This window comes from Notolepis coatsorum, assembly GCF_963971535.1.
Source record: "Notolepis coatsorum genome assembly, chromosome: 3".
NCBI lineage: Eukaryota > Metazoa > Chordata > Actinopteri > Aulopiformes > Paralepididae > Notolepis > Notolepis coatsorum.
In genome coordinates, this window is record NC_140167.1 from 149,721,876 (window position 1) to 149,743,208 (window position 21,333).

Consider the following 21,333-nt stretch of genomic DNA (forward strand, 5'->3'; position numbering starts at 1 on the left):
TGCAAACAGTAAACATCAGAGTTGGAGGCCTGATGCCAATCTATCTGTTTGTTTGCTGGTTTTTCTGTGTGTGTGTGTGTGTGTGTGTGTGTGTGTGTGTGTGTGTGTGTGTGTGTGTGTGTGTGTGTGTGTGTGTGTGTGTGTGTGTGTGTGTGTGTGTGTGTGTGTGTGTGTGTGTGTGTGTGTGTGTGTGTGTGTGTGTGTGTGTGTGTGTGTGTGTGTGTGTGTGTGTGTGTGTGTGTGTGTGTGTGTGTGTGTGTGTGTGTGTGTGTGTGTGCAGGGACGTGCACAGGACTTTAGAGGGGCAGGTGCTCAAATGCTGAAAAGGGCACTGGGCCTGTGCTATTTTTGGGGGCCCTTTTTGGGTGGTGATCAAATATTGAATATTGAACTATAATAATCAGTGCAGGAGCTCACGTATCCTTGAAAGACACTTTTATCACTGACTTAAAAGGCCCATACATCTCCATAAATGTTCAGGGCGGAGGGAATAAGTGCTTACCCTACAGACCCCAAGTCTGTTAGGACAGCAGACTCGGTTGGCACTGCTCAAAACTTACCTTTTTAAAATAGCTTTTAAATGAATTATTATCTTTATTTCATTGTCTTGTTTTTCTTTATTTCTATTCATTTTACTTAAATATTTTATTATAATTTGTATCATTGTTTTATGTAGTTTTTTTATCATTTTATTTGTTCTTTTTTAATGTCAACATATTATTTATATTATTCAAATGACCTCAAACATGTTCTGTTGTGATGTCACATTATGATGTCATAATCAAACATTCTAGAACATGGGTGATGTCACAGTATGATGTCATAATCAAACATTCTAGAACATTTGTGATATCACAGTATGATGTCATAATCAAACATTCTAGAACATTTGTGATGTCACAGTATGATCATAATCAAACATTCTAGAACATTTGTGATGTCACAGTATGATGTCATAATCAAACATTCTAGAACATTTGTGATGTCACAGTATGATAATCAAACATTCTAGAACATTTGTGATGTCACAGTATGATGTCATAATCAAACATTCTAGAACATTTGTGATGTCACAGTATGATGTCATAATCAAACATTCTAGAACATTTGTGATGTCACAGTATGATGTCATAATAGAACATTCTAGAACATTTGTGTACAGTATATTAAAAATTCTCTCAGAAGGTCTCAGATCTCAGAAGACCAAGTGAAGATATCACTTGTTGTTTCCGGCTACTTGTTTGTAAGCTTGAATATATTCTGTAGATACAATTTAAAATCCCCATATGGAAAAGGAAACAATGTCCTGTACAATCCTTAATGAGCTGCATCTGGAGGGAAGGTTATGTGATGTGGTTATTAAAGTCAACAGCACTGAGTTGAATGCCCACAAGGCCCTCCTGTGTGACTGCAGTTACTATTTCAGGTAAGTTTAGCTTGGTTCAGGTTAGCTTGGTTCAGGTTAACTTGGTTAGTAAACAGATACCATTGATTGAATTGATTGATTGATTGAAAACTTTATTAACAGATTGCAGAATGGGTACAATACAGTACAGCTCAATACACACAATTGTTAAGGGGATGCAGGCCAGAGAAAGACTTTCATCTTGTTTACATCAGGGTCCCCCATTTTCAATTCATCAGGACATATATGACATACATGACATACAGATAGTCAGTACTGCTACATCTATACATTTATGACATACCATATTTGCAAATACAGTACTGTTTGTGATACAGAAGGAGTCAAGAAAAGGGAGTATATACATTTGACGTAGAAACTGTACATTGGAGGAGGTTGGGTGGGGTTGTGTGGGGGGGGGTTGGGTACATTGGGATATTGACAACCATACTGGGTCATTTACATTGGAGGTGGTTGGGGTGGGGGGGGAGAAACACTGTATAAACAAGCAAAACTGTACATTGAGGGGGGGGGGGGGACACTGTACAAACAAGCAAAATTGTACATTGGACTATTGACAAAACCATACTAGGTAAATGACTGTACATTGGACGGGGTTGGGTTAGGATATTTACAGGGGCCAGTTTTGAATTGCAGTCTCCCGTAGGTGTCCCTTGAGAGTGGTTTTGAAAGTGGGTAGTGATCCACATTCCTTTACAGCTTTGGGTAGGGTGTTCCACATTTATGTGGCATAATTGCGAAATGTGTTTAGTCCCTTATTTGAGCCGAATCTGGGTTTAACATGATTCTGGTGTTGTGATCGTGGTATTCACTGACCTTTGGGAAGTATTTTGACATGTACATGGGTACCTTGGTCGTGTAGTGTATCTTGTAGACCAGGCCCATTGCAAGTTGCTGTACTCTACTCTAAGCCATCCTAGGTTGTCAAAGTGGGCAGTACCATACTATACTTTTACTGTAAACAGATACTATACTGTACTTCTACTGTAAACAGATACTGTACTTCTACTGTAAACCGATATTATACTGTACTTCTACTGTAAACATATACTATACTGTACTTCTACTGTAAACAGATACTATACTGTACTTATACTGTAAAAATATACTATAATGCACTTCTACTGTAAACAGATACTATACTGTACTTCTACTGTAAACAGATACTATACTGTACTTCTACTGTAAACAGATACTATACTGTACTTCTACTGTAAAAAGATACTATACTTCTACTGTGCTAAGACCCTATCTTCTACAGTGAAAATATATTACTACTAGTTTCAAGTTCAAGTTTCAAGTTTCTTTAATAGTTGTCATACAGAAGTACAGAATACTTTTATACAAAATGCTTCTTACTGTTGCGCTCCAGAGACTGTGCAAGACAAGATAAGTATGAAATAAAATAACATAGTAAAATTAGAAGTAAAAAAAATGAGGTCACAGTGTTCAGTTTAGACATATGTACAATGTTCGATGCAGAATAGACGTAGTTACCATACAATATACAATACTGTGCAGTGTACTAATAATATACAATACTATATAGTGCAAGGCAGAAATGGAGAAATGGGACGAGGTGCAATTTAGGTACAATTCACAGTAGGTGTACGAGTTGTAGTGCAAATCCTTTATCAATAAATATAAAGTGTAAGTGTGTTTGTGTGATCTAAAGTGTGGAGAGTGGGTGCTGCAGTGTGTTGTTTGTTTGAGTGAGTGTGTGCGTGTGGGTGTGTGTGCTGTGTGCATTTGATGGTTGTTGCATAGTGATTATTGTTAGTTTAGCAGCCTGATGGCCTGGGGATAGAAGCTTCTTCTGAGTCTTTCCTAGGGCTGTCCCCGACTAAGGATTTGGATAGTCGACTATGATTGGCCAAAATGTGCCATTAGTCGACTATTAGTCGGCTATCTAAAAAAAAAAAAAAGTATAATATATTTTTGTATCATTCCATTTGGGCTGTGGGGGGGTGCTTAATGTCTGAAGGAGTCGACTGAAGGCTTCTTGTCCTCTGCAAAAGCATGCAATTGGTCCACTGATGGACACATCTTGATATTTGTCTAGTCTAGTGTGTTCATTAGATGGGTGAAATCCTCTTTCAGTGCCTCTGTGCCTGTTTTCTTAGGCAGTTGGCCTCTGGTGTGCGTGCCATTAGCGTTAGCCACGCTTCTAAGAGGTTGGCAGTCGACTACGGCTCCTTTCGACCGATTAGTCGACTATTCGACTAATAGGGGTCAGCCCTAATTACTACCGCTCTTCACTCTAGACGTCTGGTTCCGCTCTCATTTGCTCATGTCTGCACCCCCTGGGCCCCTTAACAATTGTTTGTATTGAACCGTATTGTCTTGTATCCCATTCACGTTAGCATGTAAGCTAACAACAACAGCGTTAGCTTTAGTCTCTCGCTTTTTGTGAGACTAAACTCCGCTCTTGGTGGTACATTGTGTTGATGACTCTGCACCCCCTGGGCCCCTTAACAACTGTTTGTATTGAGCCGTATTGTATCGTACCCATTCTGCAATGTTAAATAACGTTTATCCATTCAACTAGCTGTACTATGCTATGGTAGCTAGCCTAGCCGCAATGCTATGGCCGATCCCATTCACGTTAGCATGTAAGCTAACAACAACAGCGTTAGCTTAGGTCTCTCGCTTTCTTGAGAGACTAAACTCTCTGCTCTTGGTGGTACATTGTGTTGATGTTGGTTTCGTTTCATCAATAAATGAGGCAGAACACAGTGAATGTATCCTTTTTTTTTATTGCACTTTGTTTGTTTCTCACTGAAAATAAATGTTGCGTTCGCCCGAGGTCCCGAGGTGATTTAAAGATGGCGGAATCTACTTTGGTCTTAGCAGGATGTGTAGTGACGGTTCACCCTTCTCATTGGTTGAAAATGGCCTTCATGCTTGTACATCGCCACCTATTGCTTTGGCATTGTACTACATGTATATTACATCAGTTTCTGTGTGATCGTGTGCACTGAGCGGCTGGGAGCGGCTCGGAGCGGAGGAGAGCTCTCACTCCGGAGTCGCTCTGACCCATTTTAAAGCCCACTCCACGCTCACTTCAAAATCCACCGCTCCGCTCCGCTCACATGCTCTGATTACTACACAGGACAGAATGTTGCTTACTGTTTACTCATCAGATATATCTATACTCTGCGTCCCACAGAGCCCTCTTCACTCGCTGGAGCGACTCAGAGAAAGCAGTCTACACTATCCCTGGGGTGTCCCCGGGTATGATGCAGCTCATCATAGAGTACGCCTACACACGCTTTGTGCTGGTGACAGCAGAGAACGTGGAAGAGCTTCTGGTGGCTGCAGACCAGCTTCTTGTCACTGGCATAGTAGGAGCGTGCTCTGACTTCCTAGAAGGCCAGCTGTCTCTGGAAAACTGTGTCGGCATCTGGATGTTTGCGGACATCTACTACTGCCCTGACCTGAGGCGCAAGGCCCATCTCTTCATCGTGTGCCACTTTGAGGAGATGTTGCATGTCTCACAGGAGTTTGTGAGGCTGTCCCCGCAGCAACTGGTGGACATCATCGAGAGGGATGACCTGAACGTGAAGAGCGAGGAGACGGTGTTCAAGGCCGTCCTCCGTTGGATCGACCACTCCTGTGAGGAGCGTAAAACACACATCCCTTTGCTGCTGCCCAAGGTAACTAATTGTATTACGGATACACAAACATGGTTGCTAGTGCCTGAGCCACATTATTTTTAATTACATTTTTATTATTTTACTTTTTCTTGTTTGTCTGTCTCTTGTCAAGGTCATTATGATTCATGTTACTGTTATTATTGTTGTTGTCGCTGTTGTCATTGTTATTATTATTATTATTATTATTATTATTATTATTATTATTATTATTATTATTATTATTATTATTATTATTATTATTATTATTATTATTATTATTATTATTATTATTGTAGCTGAGGGGTACAATTCCCTGACTGTATTGTTAGATATGATATTTAATACCACTACCTCATGTACTTTAACTTCTGGCCACCCAGTACAAGATATAAGTATGATGAACACTTTCCCACCTGATGAAACGAACCAACACAAATGGACCAAATCGAATATTTAATACAGCAAAGGGTGTACACAATATTCACTTAATTACATTTATGATTTGAAATGTTAAGTATGCACTTTTATGGCAAATGAGTATTCGTAGGTAAATCAACATTGAATGTCCAATCTCTGGTTGCGCAGGGAGTAAGTATACAACCTGGAATATTTAGGAAACGATAGCGATAGTACTTAAATAATTATAGCTGGATACACTAAGGGGGGGGGGGGTCCCGCTGGTTGTAAGACAGTAGGAGGGGGGGGTTAGAGAAGTCGCTGGCGGTATCCCATCTGGCCGACGGTATCTTGGGAGAATCCAAAGTCTTAGACCCAGTGCCCACAGAACCTCGGGCCGTAGACGAATACAGCTGGACCCTCTGTGGAGCGGTATCTGCCGGTCCACAACGGAGAGACGTGGTGCGACCTCACGTGTAGAGCGCCGCCTCACCTGTAGTCCTCTCCGGGGGGTAATTCCAACACTCGACAGTGTTGGCCTTTATCCATGGAATAATCAAAGTACATAAAGCATAATCCAAGAGCCGTGGAAGGCTCGCCGTCGTCGGGTAGAGTAATCCAATATACAGGTCCAGTCGCTCTTGACCCGGAGCTCCTTGGATGCAATCACCACTAGGGGTCTGACCAGCCTGGATAAGCATCCAGATAACGTCAGGAACGATGGGGGTACTGATAACTGTAGAACTCGAACCGAACGATGCACCATACATAAATAGACTATTATTAGCTTAATAGAATACGTCCAACTCGACGGTATGGTGCCAAACTATGACCATTCAACTATTAATCTACACGATATCTCAATGCCTATTCTGGGCCAAGTAGGCCCTACTACACCGCACGTGCTTCGTGGGGAGGCTTTTGCGTCTGTCACTCTGTTGGAGGGTAAAGAACTGGACTAAAAGAAAGTTCTACTTTACGAGCGTCATATATATATGCGCTATGAACAAATAGTACCACACGTATTTCGCCCGGCATATTACTGCGCGGAACCGGGGGCTGCCTCGACATGTTAGGCGGCACGATTGAACTTGAACCTAGGGGTATGGCAACCTGGCACCAGGTTCTAGTCCAATGGTAGAATGAAACTATTATGGGCTGTTTAGTAGAAACGGGGATATTCAATGCATATTGTACAAGGAATATACAGGGGATATCAAACGATATACAAATACAATTAAATATATATATATAAATAAATATACATATTCGGTTTAATCTGATCCTTCACAACAGCCGCCCCCTAATTAGTCCCACCTAATTAGCTAAGCAGAGACAGATTAACCGCACTGTCTTCCACTCAAGGTCCGCTGTAAGGTCAGTCAACTCACAAAGTCATAGGGTCATGGTCATCATCGATAGTATCTGGGAGTCGGGGCAGTTCTATGAGCCTCGCCACGGGCCGTGTGTAGGTGCGCCCTTGGACGAGTACTTCAGCTGCTCGGACCTTGCCATCGGCACCGGTGATCACTTTGCTTACGCGGCCAGCCGGCCACATAGCTCTGGGGAGTGACTGGTCAACTATCATGACGACTGTTCCTTCTGTCAAGTTGTCTCTCTCTTTTACCCACTTCTGGCGGGTCTGTAGAGACGGTAGGTAGTGAAGTAGGAAGCTGCTCCAAAACTTGTCAGCTAGTACTTGGCTGTACCTCCACATTCTTCGGCCGTTCGCTTCTTCAGGCCTGTACATTGTCTGGGGTAGCGCGGGGTCCAGCCGCCCCATTAGGAGTGTGTTGGGGGTGACTGGGTCGACATCTGCTACATCACTGGAGACGTAACCGAGGGGTTTGGAGTTCAATACTCCCTCGATCTCCGTGAGGACTGTCATTAGGACTTCCTCTGCCACAGTCTGGGCTCCGAGTACGGCATACAGGGCTGTCTTTATAGAACGTACTTCTCGTTCCCAGGTTCCACCGAAGTGGGGTGCGTTCGGGGGATTAAACTGGAAGTCAACCTGGGCTGGAGCGAGGTGGGTCTTAAGTTCTGGGCCCATAGCTTGGAAGCTCTCTCTCAGCTCTCTTTCTCCGCCTTTGAAGTTGGTCCCGTGATCAGACAACAATGTAGACGGTTGTCCTTTCCGTGATATGAATCTCCGGAAGGCCATAAGGAATGAGTCTGTGCTCATGGTCGGAAGGAGCTCGATATGTATCGCTCTGGTGGTCATGGATTTGAATACAATACCCCACCGCTTCTCGGTGCCTCTTCCTCTTTTTATATACAACGGGCCAAAACAGTCCATGCCTGTGGAGTGGAATGGCTTGTCGCCGATTTGGAGGCGACAGGGGGGTAGGTCAGCCATCCGTGGTATGCTGTGCGCGCGCCACTTACGGCAGTCTAGACAGGTTCGCTGGAAGCGCCGGACTGCTTCTCTCCCTTGTAATATCCAATAACGACGTCTGATCTCCGCGAAGACTCTCTCTGCTCCGGCGTGGTGCACATCCTCGTCGTATTTCTTTATGATCAGCTCTGTGACCTTGTGTCGGCTGTTCAAGACGATCGGGTGCTTAATGTCATCTGGTAGATCGGGGGCTCTCCGCAGGCGACCACCCACTCTGATGAGATTATGTGCGTCACTCTCTGGTGCCAGGTGAATCAGTCTGCTGTCTGATGGGACGGGGTTTCCTCCCTGTAGACAGTCTAGCTCATCGGGGAACGAGTCTCTCTGGGCTCGTTGTAGTAGAAGAAGTTCTGCTTCTTCGTAGTCAGCTGCTGACATGTCAGTGGTGGACTGAATCTCTGGGTGGTGCCGCAGGAATGTCCTTTGTTGCGCACTCTCTAGGGTAATGCAGTCATCTATGTTCGGGTCTGTGGAGGCGACAGTGCTCAGTCCACAGAACATAGGCTTCTTGTTCTCAGCCTCCTCTCTACTTGCTTCCCTCGGGGTGGGCGTAGGCCAATCTCCTTCCGGGAGCTGGAGGAATGCTGGTCCGTCACTGTAGATGTTGTGACGGGTTAGGTCATCCAGGGACATTCCCCGGGTGATGACGTCAGCTGGGTTGTGTTTGGTATCCACATATCTCCAGCTTGCTTCTTCTGTTAGTTCCTGAATCTCGGTGACTCTGACTCCCACGAAGACTTTGTATCTGCATGAATCAGACTTAATCCATGTGAGTACTGTCGTGGAATCTGACCACAAGATTGTTCTATGCACCGGAATGGTGAGTTCACGTTGGATTAACGTGGCTAGATGCGCTCCTGCGAGGGCTGCGCAGAGCTCTAGACGTGGGATAGATTGTTGCTTACGTGGGGCTATCCTTGAGCGGGCCAGTATGAAAGCAGTGTGTATCTCTCCTCCCATCTCTTGGGCACGCAAATAAGCAACCGATCCGTAGGCTACTTCGGAGGCATCGCTGAAGACGTGTAGCTCAATCTCGCATGTCTCTGGCCTCAATGTGGAGGGGAAGTAGCTGCGGCGTATGTTGACACCTGGGAGTGAGCGGAGTTCCGTCTCCCACTCTCTCCATGTTGAGGCAAGGTGTGCGGGTATTGGGTCGTCCCAGCCCTGGTCCTTGTCCCATAGTGCTCGTACAATCATCTTTGCCCTGGTGGTGTAAGGTAGAATACATCCCAGCGGGTCATATTGTCTGGCGAGTGTTCTGTACACACTCCGTCTGGTGGTCGGTATCGCCGCCGACCTTCCTTGCTCTGGAGCCAAGGGTTTGTGTCTATAGTGGAGCGAGTCTGTTTTGAAGCGCCAGACTAATCCTAGTGTCATTTCTTGGGCTTCTCCTGGGATTGTCGCCATCCAGGTCTCGCTGCTGGCAGCCTTGTCTGCGGAGGAGAGGCTGCGCAATACGTGCGGGTCACTGCTGGCCCACTGCCTGAGATCAAAGCCTCCTTTGATTAGGGAGGCGCGTAACTTGATTAGGAGAGCCTCGGCTTCTTCTTGAGTCGAGACGCTTTGTAGACAGTTGTCTACGTAGAAACTGTTCTTCACACTGTGTTGGACCTCTTCATCTGCTGCTGGGTCCTCTGTGACGTGTTTCTGTAGTGCAAATGTAGCACAGCACGGGCTGCATGTGGTTCCGAAGGGGAGTACTTCCCACTGGTAGATGGATGGGTTCTCATCTCCGATCTTCTCTCTCCATAGGAACCGTAGCAGAGGCTTGTCCTCCTCTACTAGTCTCACTTGCAAGAACATCCCTTTGATATCCCCGCTTATAGCCACCTTGTCCTGGCGGAAGCGCAGTAGCACGCCTAGTAGGGAGGGGCCGAGTGTGGGGCCGGGCAAGAGCTCTTTATTCAGATTTTGGGATCCGATCTGGTAGCTGCAGTTAAACACAATGCGATCCTTGCCATTGTGATGGACCTTGTGATGCGGCACGTACCATGATTCGGTCGTCTGATCGGCCTCTTTAATGTCAATCTTTGTTACGTGTCCCGCTGTGATTAGCTTCTCAATCTCAGCTCGGTACACACTCTGTTGAGCGGGGTCTTTGGCTAGGCGCCGCTCTGTGTTCAGTAGATAGCGCTCCGTGGCGTCTTTCTTTGCGTGAAAGGGGGGCATTCCCTCTCTCCTCAGGAGTGGAGTTGCGTATCTCATCACTCCGCCGACTGTGACTCTCTTTGTCCCCTGCTCGAGTAGGTGGATGGCGTAAATGTCTTCTTTAGAGCGAATGTCTTTCTTTTCGTTCTTAAAGGGCATTGTCTCTAGGGTCCATAGCCTCTCGACATGCTGCAGGAGAGTGGTGTCTTCTTCTGTCGTTCGGGAGTGGAAGCAGCTAGTGGCTGCGGTTCGGTTGAGAGATTTAGCGAGGGGGCCTTGTAATGTCCATCCTAAGCGGGTCTCGACGGCTGCAGGACAGCCTCGGGGACCGGTATGGACCCGGTCAATCTGGACTATGAGTTCTGCATGGTCGGAGCCTATCAACAGGGTCGGGGTAGCGCCGTTTATGAGCGGGATAGGTAATTGGCGCAGGTGCACATATTTATCCATCAACTTGGTGACAGGGTAGGTGTACTGCGAGAGTCCTATTTCTTGGCTGGTGAAAGCATTTGTGATCTTGTACCGTCGCTCTGGCTGCCCGTTGGCTGCGATAGTGAGGGAGACATTCTCGCCCTTTATCGTCTTTAAGTCTCTTCTTATTGTCCGAATCGTCATTTCGTTCTTGCTCCCCCGCAGTCCCAGTTGAGTCGCAGCGGAGGCGAGCAGAAGGGTCTTCTCTGACCCGTCATCAAGGACGGCGTAAGTGTCCATGACTTTATTCTGGTAGCTCAATGTCACACGGACTACCTTTAAGAGCACTTGAGCTCCGTTGCTGCTGGCGGGGTCAATGTACATGACACTTGCCTTGGTGCCGCTCCGTGGTGCAGGTGTAGGCCGTCTTCCGTTACTATCGTGTAGTATATCTAGATGGGCTCCATCGCACCGGCTGCACCTTTTCTTTAGGCGGCATTCGGCTGCCATGTGGGGCCGCGCACATCGATAACAGCGCCGGTTGGACTTTATCCATTGGCTCACTTCTTCTGCATTCATCTTTGTGAATCTGTCACATTGTGACAGCCAGTGTTCTTTCTCACAGTAGGGACACGCTATCTTCCACTTCTCCTTCCTCGAGGGGGTGCTGTGACTCTTACTGCTCGGTACTGACTCTGATTGGTGCATGACAGTCACCGATCTTCTTCCATCATTTATTCTCCTGGGTCCCTCTCTGGAGCTTGGCGTGCTCCGCCCGAAGGTGTCCAGTCGTAAGCTGCTGACCTCTCTCGCCAGGAAGTCGGCCAGATCAAGGAGGGATGGCTCGGGGCCGTCGGGATCTCGGTAGTCCCTCTGCCGCCGAAAGCGCTCCTGTCTTGCGGGTGGCAGCTTCTCCAAAATCCTCTCAACGTTAGAGTTGGCGTACAGCTCATGCCTGCCCTTCTCCCGTTGAGCTCCCAGCATCCCCACCAGGGACTGCACTTTGATTGACAGGTCATCTAGTGAGCGATTGTCTGTGGCTGGGGGTAGGCGGTCAATATGCCTTATCTCCTGGATTACGTAATCCCATATACGTCCATATCTTTGATCCAGCGCTGCAAGGGCCGCTGTGTATGGGGTCGAGGAGGTAGCATAGGCTAGCGCTATATTGTGTGCTCACTGTACTTTCAGGTGCTTCAATAATATTGCATACTTGTGGCGTTCATCAATGACATCCGCCAGCATTGTCTCTAAGCACATCCGGAGCTCCGTGTACTGTGCTCGACTCTCATAGGCGAAGTCTGGGATTGATGGCGTGGCGTTGTATGACGCCGTGGATGGCGAATACATCGGCGAGCGTTGGGGGAGAGACCTCCTGGGCGAGTCCCCTCTTGCGCCTCGCTGTGGGCCGGTACTGGCAGGGTACCATGGCCCGCTGGTCCAGGTACTGTTCCTCGGGGCTGGTCGTGCGTCGTGCTCACCCGTAAATAGAGTCGGGGGTCTGTAGCGCAGCGCCGCTGGGGTATAGCCTGGACTGTATGGGACCTCCTGGTCCGGTGGAGTACTGTGCTGTCGTCAAGCTTGGTTCTCCTCTTCTCCCTCTTCTTCTTCTATCAAATCTTCCAGATCTTGTAATCGTTTATTTAGCTTCTCCGCAGTGTAGGCCGCTCCTTCCTTGTAGCTGGGTCTCGCTTGGACCGGTATGGGAAGGGGGTCTGCGGGGGGTTTAGACTAAGTCTGTTGGTCAAGTTCAGGGTCGCTTGCTCGTTGCGGTGACGCTGCTCTTGACTGCTGTCTCGACGAGTTCCTTGAGCCCCTGGCGGAGGGAGAGGGAGTTGTCCTTTTGATCAGCTGCTCTATCAGTTGCGCTTGTAGTCTGTCGCGCTCTGCGTCTCTTTGGGCACCGGCAGCGGTGCGCTGGGCGTCGGCGCGGTCTCTTGCCATATTCTCTTCCATCTGGAAGCGTCTCATCTCCAGACTTGTGCGCTGTTCTTCGCTCCGTTGCTGTGCTTGGAGGTGTTCGCGCTCGCTGGTCGCCTGGGCTTGGAGACGTTCGCGCTCGCTAAGCGTCTGTGCTTGGAGCCGATCGCGTTCGGTAGAGGCTGTCAGGCTGACGAGGAACGCCTGTTGTAGTATCCTCTCCGCTTCGCTGGGGGAAGGTGGTAGTGGAGGTGAGCCGCTCCTGCGTGAACCGCTCCTGGGGGTACTCGTTGGGGTACTCGTTGGGGAGTCCTGGAGCTCTAGTTCCTCTGCGCTCTCCTCTTCTTCTTCCGTGCAGAGTTCTCTCTCTGTAGGGTTGTCTTCCTCCCGGGGCGTGTCGGGGACTACTTCTTTAGTAGTGGCGGGGTGTAAAGGCATGTCAATTCCCTCCTGGTCTCCACCGTGGGCTTGGTCAGTTACATTAGGACCTACTAGGGCCTCTGTGGTCGGGGAAACCTGGTCGTTAAGGTCAGACATAATTTTACTTTCTACTTTTACTACGTTTACCGTTTGTCGAAGGCTAGGTAGTTGACTGACAGTGTAAGCCTCTAAGTACTGAGGTGTCTGTCGTCTGCGCCGCGGGCGTTCTAGGTTAGGATGATCGTTTCGTGGAGTGTTCATCATAGGCCATTTCGATATTAATAACACTATATTAATATTACACTAGTTACCCTCCGGCTCGAAGGACCAATTGTAGCTGAGGGGTACAATTCCCTGACTGTATTGTTAGATATGATATTTAATACCACTACCTCATGTACTTTAACTTCTGGCCACCCAGTACAAGATATAAGTATGATGAACACTTTCCCACCTGATGAAACGAACCAACACAAATGGACCAAATCGAATATTTAATACAGCAAAGGGTGTACACAATATTCACTTAATTACATTTATGATTTGAAATGTTAAGTATGCACTTTTATGGCAAATGAGTATTCGTAGGTAAATCAACATTGAATGTCCAATCTCTGGTTGCGCAGGGAGTAAGTATACAACCTGGAATATTTAGGAAACGATAGCGATAGTACTTAAATAATTATAGCTGGATACACTAAGGGGGGGGGGGTCCCGCTGGTTGTAAGACAGTAGGAGGGGGGGGTTAGAGAAGTCGCTGGCGGTATCCCATCTGGCCGACGGTATCTTGGGAGAATCCAAAGTCTTAGACCCAGTGCCCACAGAACCTCGGGCCGTAGACGAATACAGCTGGACCCTCTGTGGAACGGTATCTGCCGGTCCACAACGGAGAGACGTGGTGCGACCTCACGTGTAGAGCGCCGCCTCACCTGTAGTCCTCTCCGGGGGGTAATTCCAACACTCGACAGTGTTGGCCTTTATCCATGGAATAATCAAAGTACATAAAGCATAATCCAAGAGTCGTGGAAGGCTCGCCGTCGTCGGGTAGAGTAATCCAATATACAGGTCCAGTCGCTCTTGACCCGGAGCTCCTCGGATGCAATCACCACTAGGGGTCTGACCAGCCTGGATAAGCGTCCAGATAACGCCAGGAACGATGGGGGTACTGATAACTGTAGAACTCGAACCGAACGATGCACCATACATAAATAGACTATTATTAGCTTAATAGAATACGTCCAACTCGACGGTATGGTGCCAAACTATGACCATTCAACTATTAATCTACACGATATCTCAATGCCTATTCTGGGCCAAGTAGGCCCTACTACACCGCACGTGCTTCGTGGGGAGGCTTTTGCGTCTGTCACTCTGTTGGAGGGTAAAGAACTGGACTAAAAGAAAGTTCTACTTTACGAGCGTCATATATATATGCGCTATGAACAAATAGTACCACACGTATTTCGCCCGGCATATTACTGCGCGGAACCGGGGGCTGCCTCGACATGTTAGGCGGCACGATTGAACTTGAACCTAGGGGTATGGCAACCTGGCGCCAGGTTCTAGTCCAATGGTAGAATGAAACTATTATGGGCTGTTTAGTAGAAACGGGGATATTCAATGCATATTGTACAAGGAATATACAGGGGATATCAAACGATATACAAATACAATTAAATATATATATATAAATAAATATACATATTCGGTTTAATCTGATCCTTCACAACAATTATTATTATTATTATTATTATTATTATTATTATTATTATTATTATTATTATTATTATTATTATTATTATTATTATTATTATTATTATTATTATTATTATTATTATTATTATTATTATTATTATTATTATTATTATTATTATTATTATTATTATTATTGTACTGTTATGTTCTGTTTTATGTATGAAAATAAAATATAAGAAAAACATTTATAAAAAAAAGAAAAAAAAAGAATTGTATTAGTGTGCATTACATTAAAACAACACTAGTACAGTGGTTCTCAAACATTTGGGTCCAAACTGTTCCCTAGCAACAGAAACCTTCTACAACCGATGTCTAAGTTGTACCCGCTGTCTGCTTGTCTCTTCCCAGGTTCGCATGGGCTTGATGAGGCCTGACTACTTGCTGAACAACGTCCAGAACAACCCTGTGGTGAGGGACAGCCACGACTGCAGGGCCCTCATCCTCAGCGTCCTGAACCCCCCTGGCTCCGACAGGCTCCCAAACCCCCTGACCCGCCCACGCCGGCCCCAGGAGGTCCTATTGGCCATCGGAGGCCGGGGTAGCATGGAGGCTTACAACATCCGAGCCGGTGGATGGATGGACGTGAGCGTTGAGGGGGAGAGTCCCCGGGCCGCCCACGCCACCGCTTTTCTCCACGGTCTGGTCTACTGCGTCGGCGGCTATGGCGGTGGGCAGCATCTCAGAAGTGTGCGCAGGTTCAACCCTGTCACTCGCAGCTGGCTGCAGGCGGCTCCCATGCACTCACGCCGCTGTCACCTCAGCATGGTCGCGTTGGACGGCTGTATCTATGCCATGGGAGGGGAGGACGGACACGCGCTGAACACCGCCGAGCGCTACGAGCCTGAAACCGACCAGTGGACACTGATCTCACCCATGCTGGAGCGCAGGAGCGGCGCCGGGGCAGCAGCCCTCCAGGGCAAGGTGGGTGGAACTGAGGGACACAGGGTGCTAGATGAACACAAGGAACGTTAGATCAGAAATCATAAATGTCTGTATTGCCAAGTAAGCTTGCACATACAAAAGATGTGTCTGGGTCCTTTGGTGCATCAACATTAACAGACAATTAAAGTAGAATGAAATCAAATGGAATATATAAACTAAATTAGAATATTCTTTCTTATTACAGGTTTACATCTGTGGTGGCTTCAACGGGGAGGAGTGTCTGTTCACAGCTGAGTGCTACAGCCCAGACACCGACCAGTGGACTCTGATCGCCCCCATGAGCAGCAGGCGTGGCGCAGTGGGAGTCGCTGCGTATAGAGGACAAGTCTATGCGGTAGGTGCACACGGAGACAAATGCTTTATACTAGATATTTCTATAGATATGTGTTCTGAAGGTCCAGATTAACACATAGAGTCTGCGTTTATTATTTTGTATAACTTATATATTGTTTATATATATAAGATATATATTTCACGTCATCTGTTTACCTACCAGTATTCATCATTCGCTTATTTGTACATGTTCCATTCTTAACGCCGTAGACAGCGTGAGCGCATGCGCAGGGTTCTTGAAACATGCCTGGGCAAAGTGAGAGAGAGAGCATATTGATCTGTGGGGATGAACAGACTCATTCCACAGGTAACTAAGACAGAGTGTGTGTTATAGAAGAAACGTTTGGTAGCAGTAACAGGACGACAAGCAACGTATCTTGACAGAGAGCTGTACAGCTAATTAGATACCCCATAATATTGTCGAGCCACTATTGGCAAAGTATAGTGACTTGTGCGAGCGAAGTAACGTTGAGAGACTTATACAGTAGTTGAACCCAGCGGCGTTCTGGATTTAACTACCTATTGAAGACTCCATGCGGGTTAGCCTAAGTACACAAGGGCTAACTAGCTATCAACCATGCCAATGGGCTTTTGGACTAATAGCTATTAATCCTGCCATCGGGCGCTAGGAATACAGGAACCCGGTCCGTACGAGACCCTCCTCACCAGCGACGACAGGATTATCCCAAGTTTGTCTGCAGCTCTCTGGAGTAGGAGCTCCAGAGAATTACGGTCTCCACCCTTGCTTTCCCCGTGCTGCTCGCTTCTTCTCCCTCCATTCCAAGCATCAATGGTCGAGTACTCGTAGTTCAGGACTATCGTTACCTCTGACATTGTTGCATTGACATTAACGTATTAAAGGAAATCGGTGTTATATAATATGTATGCTTTCTATTACTATTAAAGTGATTGTTCAACTTGTATCACTGTCCCCTCGCAGTTAATAGAGTGTCCGCCATTTTGTGTACCTATAATGTCTGGCTAATTAATATTCTTTCGTAGTGGTTTAATCTAACATTTAAATACAGTCAGGGTTGTGTAGCCCCTTAGCTACAATATGTATCATTTGACTTGCAATGCTTCTGTGATGCCCTCATTTCCCTAAGTGGATTAATACAGTGTCTGCCTACCTGCCTGCCTGCCTGAGCCACACACTAAAACATTCCTCTCATGTGTCCTGTCCTCAGGTGGGAGGGTGCAGGGACCCTGGAATTGCCCTGCGTAGCGCGGAGGCCTACAGCCCCTTGACTGACTCCTGGAGCGCCCTGCCCATCATGATCACCCCCCACTGCTTCTTTGGCATCGCGGTGCTGGACGACCTGCTCTTCGTGGTCGGAGGCTACAATGACATCAGCAAGGTGGAGCACTACGACCAGAGCAGCGACAGGTGGACTGCAGCCGAGGACATAAAGCTCCAGCGCTGTGGCGTAAGCTGCTGCATAATGCATGGCCTGCCATTTAACATGAGCCAGTACGCTGCTCCCCGTGGAGGAGGAGGATGAGGAGGAGGAGGAGGAGGAGGAGGAGGAGGAGGAGCAGGATGAGCAGGAGGAGGAGGAGGAGGAGGAGGAAGAGTAGGAGGAGGAGGAGGAGGATTAGGAGGAGGAGGGGGAAGATGAGGAAGAGTTGGAGGAGGAGGAGGAGGAAGAGGAGGAAGATGAGGAGGAGGAGGAGGAGGATGAGGAAGATGAGGAAGAGGAGGAGGGGGAGGAAGAGGAATATGAGGAAGAGGATGAGGAAGAGGAGGAGGAGGCAGCAGGGGATCCATCTAAGAACCTTAAACATTTATTAGACCAAAAGAAATCCTAAGAAATTAATAAATTACTATCAGCCAAAGGTGGTGCATTTCTTTCTTCTAGTAATTCAGACAATATCGGTTTTTAGTTTGTGTAATGTAATGTAATATCTGTTTTTAGTTTGTGTAATGTAATGTATCTGTTTTTAGTTTGTGTAATGTAATGTAATATCTGTTTTTAGTTTGTGTAATGTAATGTAATATCTGTTTTTAGTTTGTGTAATGTAATGTAATATCTGTTTTTAGTTTGTGTAATGTAATGTAATGTAATATCTGTTTTTAGTTTGTGTAATGTAATATAATACAGGCACGTCGGAACTTTAAATCGGCAGGGGGTGCGGCCTATCTGAGATTTTTTTTTCAGAACGCCGTGTGAGGAACGTTCGTTGTTTAGAATGGCTTTGAAATAAGTTATTTCTAATGACCCTTTAACTGAAAATTACGTGAGACGTGAGGCAAATGAGAAGAACATAATAATTGTTTTATTTTGACTTTTCAAGCCTGAAGAAATAAAAACAAACACACCTCACTTGAACTTCTGAATACCTCACTTGGCTCCATCTCCAAGTCTGTATGACACATTTCTATATATTGGTTAGCTTCAATGTTAGATTGAATGCATCTCCTACAACGACACTGTCGTGCCTAAATTAAGACATTACACAGCTGATACCAATTGTATTACCAATGCACGGCTAATTAAGTGTTTTATATTACATCGGTCCGCGACCCGATGGTTGGGGACCTCTGCTCCGTTATGCACAAGTTTATAGACTTTCGGAGTGCGTATATTATTCAATGAGACTGCCAGCCAGCTTTTGCTCGACGGAGAAATACAATTTCAATTGTGACGAGAGAAGATCATCTCCCGAGTCAGATACAATTGAACACAAACGGTTCCAAAGATATTAATGTTTTGCGGCAAATTTTCACCCCGCAATGGATTTTGGTGCGTCTATGAATTGAAAATGGGGGACCCTGATGTAAACAAGACAAACGTCTTTCTCTGGTCTGCATCCCCTTAATTGTGTGTATTGAGCCGTACTGTATTGTACCCATTCTGCAATCTGTTAAATAAAGTTTTCATTCATTCATTCTCATCTCTCTCATCTGTGCGTCTCCTCTCCGACACCCGAGACAGCAGGGAGCACTGTCAGCCAGCGGCCACTCCCCTCAGACGCAACTGTATTCCACACAGCGAGGAAAATAATACAGTCGGGCAATCTAACAAGAATTAACGTATTTGTCAGTGTAATGGTGAAGTCAAGTGCTTTGAGCAGGATCAACTTATAACTTATATTGTTACAGTCAGGGGTGCAGTGCTGGGCATATGCGGTCAAACGACGTTTGGGCTTCGTCACTGAGGCAGAAGGGCGGACCTTCCTACAGGCGATATAGGCGGTCGCCTAGAGCGCCACCCAGAGGGGGGCGCCCAAAAGAAAAAGAAAAAAATTATTTGTTTTTTATTTATTTATTTTTGTATTTCTTTCTGTGCAGTTTTGGCGCCCCACTCTAGATCTGCAACCATTATTTTTACATTAAAAAAATTCTAACATAAGGGAAAATGAGCCAAAAATCTAAAACGGTCGGTCGGTCTGAGCCTCAGCTTTAGGTGTTCACAGTCAGAACATGCTAGAGAGCGCTGTGCATTGATGGGTATCGGTCAAGTGTTTATAGAATTGAGCGTTGAGGAAAGAAAGACTAACGTTAGAGAACTATGAAGAGGCAAAAGCCATCCGGCCATCCAGTTTAAAAAGAGAAGAAAAGAAGAAGACGAGAAACATGCCAAAGTGAAAGGTATGCAATTTTGTACAACTTCCAAGACCTGCCACACCAAGAGCTGATGAAGCAAGCAGAGGCACTTGTACACACCTTAAACCATGGAGGGCAATCTGATTTGGATGGGAAGGAGCTGGCTCAGGAGTTGGACAATTTGATGTGATTGATGACTTTGCAGCGAGGAAGGCCAGAAGGATTGCACTGTAAATGGAAACCAGTAGGAGCTACAGGCTAACCTTGAAGTGTGATGATAGGGAGTGGAATGTAAATAGTTCTTTAGACAAAGTGAATTTGTAATTTTTTTTTATTTGTTTGTTTATTTAGCATATTATATTTTGATTATATATGTGTAACATATTTTACAATACATAATTTTCTTGTAAAGCAAATTTGCACGTTATTTTATTGTTTGTTATTATTATTATTATTATTATTATTATTATTATTATTATTATTATTATTATTATTATTATTATTATTATTATTATTATTATTATTATTATTATTATTATTATTATTATTATTATTATTATTATTATTATTATTATTATTATTATTATTATTATTATTATTATTATTATTATTGTGTGTTAGCTAAGTTGTTTATTTGTTTTAATTCTTTAGTGTGCATTTTACATTTATTCTTAGCTCTTGTTCTTGCTTGTAAAAATTATAGGTGCAGTACTTTACTGTATAACTGTTAACCCTTTCACTGCCACACATGACGGAGGGTTAACCCTTTACTATCACACAACCGACGGTCGTGAAAGGGTTAACCTTCGGTGTATTGTTGCAGTGAAAAGGGTTAACTGGTTGGTAGCACGGCGATGTTTTGATTTTGGGGGGGGGGGGGGGGGGCGTGAATATTAAAGGCAACCAACTTGTGTTCAGCTTTTCGTTCAGCGTTTCTCTGATTGGCCACACGGCCAATCAATCAATCCACTAGCACACGCCCTTGCGGCAAGAGAGACGCGTGGCAGAAGCGCTGGTCGAACCAGCGGTGTTCTGTTGTGTGACTGTACTAAACTCTTCCACCACATGACCGACATTTGACATACAGTACACCTCCTATCTATGTTGGGATTATGTTTGGTCATGACAAAACAATACAAATCGCTACTGTTAGTAATGCTGCCACCACCCACTTCAATGACAGAGCTCTCATATTTGTGAATGCATAAACTATATCTTAAATTATGGCGATGTGTCTAATATGGCTGTCGCGAAGTCATTGATAAGCGACAGCCATATTAGACACATAGCCATAATTTAAGATATAGTTTATGCATTCGCAAAATATGAGAGCTCTGTCATTGAAGGGCTTCGTTCTACAACGGAGCACGGTCGCTGCTGCTGGAGCTGGACCGAGTAGAGCCGGCGGCGGTGCACGGAAGCCGGGGACAAACCACCGCATCGCCCCGCTGACGTTAAAAACGCGAAATAACGTTACAGCTTACAGTTCCACACTGATGTACAGTGACACCCAGAGTTTCTAGTTACAGTAGTGACGCGTGGATCGAGATAGTCCTAACACTGTAACAGTGTTTATTATTAAGAGTCAGACCATATAGTCCTAACAGTGTTTATAGTCCTAACACAGTATGGGCTTTGTTTATACATGTACAGTGACGAGTGAATCTACCGTTGGTTGTTAAAAACGTGAAACATAATAATCAGTCAGCAGCGCTCCACTGCTACCGCAGCCCAACACAAGTGCGTTGGAACAGCAGCCCAACACACAAGTTGGTTGCCCGCGCTGCCGCGCTTGCTCCTTGGATTTCATTTGGGACGTGGGACGGCTGCGCTTGCCTGCGAGTGGGGGCGGGGGGGCGCGAGCAATCAGAGAAAAGCCGAACGCAAGTTGGTTGCCTTTAATATTCACGCGGGGGGGGGGGGGGGGGGGGGAGCTCAGACCGACCGACCGTTTTAGATTTTTGGCTCATTTTCCCTTATGTTAGATTTTTTTTTATGTAAA

The 21,333-nt window shown here is 45.9% G+C and overlaps 1 protein-coding gene across 1 annotated transcript in view; it reads right to left on the reverse strand.

The window, feature by feature from the left end:
* Positions 1–21,333, reverse strand: part of erbb4b (erb-b2 receptor tyrosine kinase 4b) — a gene marked incomplete at both ends in the record, with an annotated part of 1,077,000 nt that overhangs the window by 119,041 nt on the left and 936,626 nt on the right. The gene's annotated exons all lie outside the window — the stretch shown is intronic.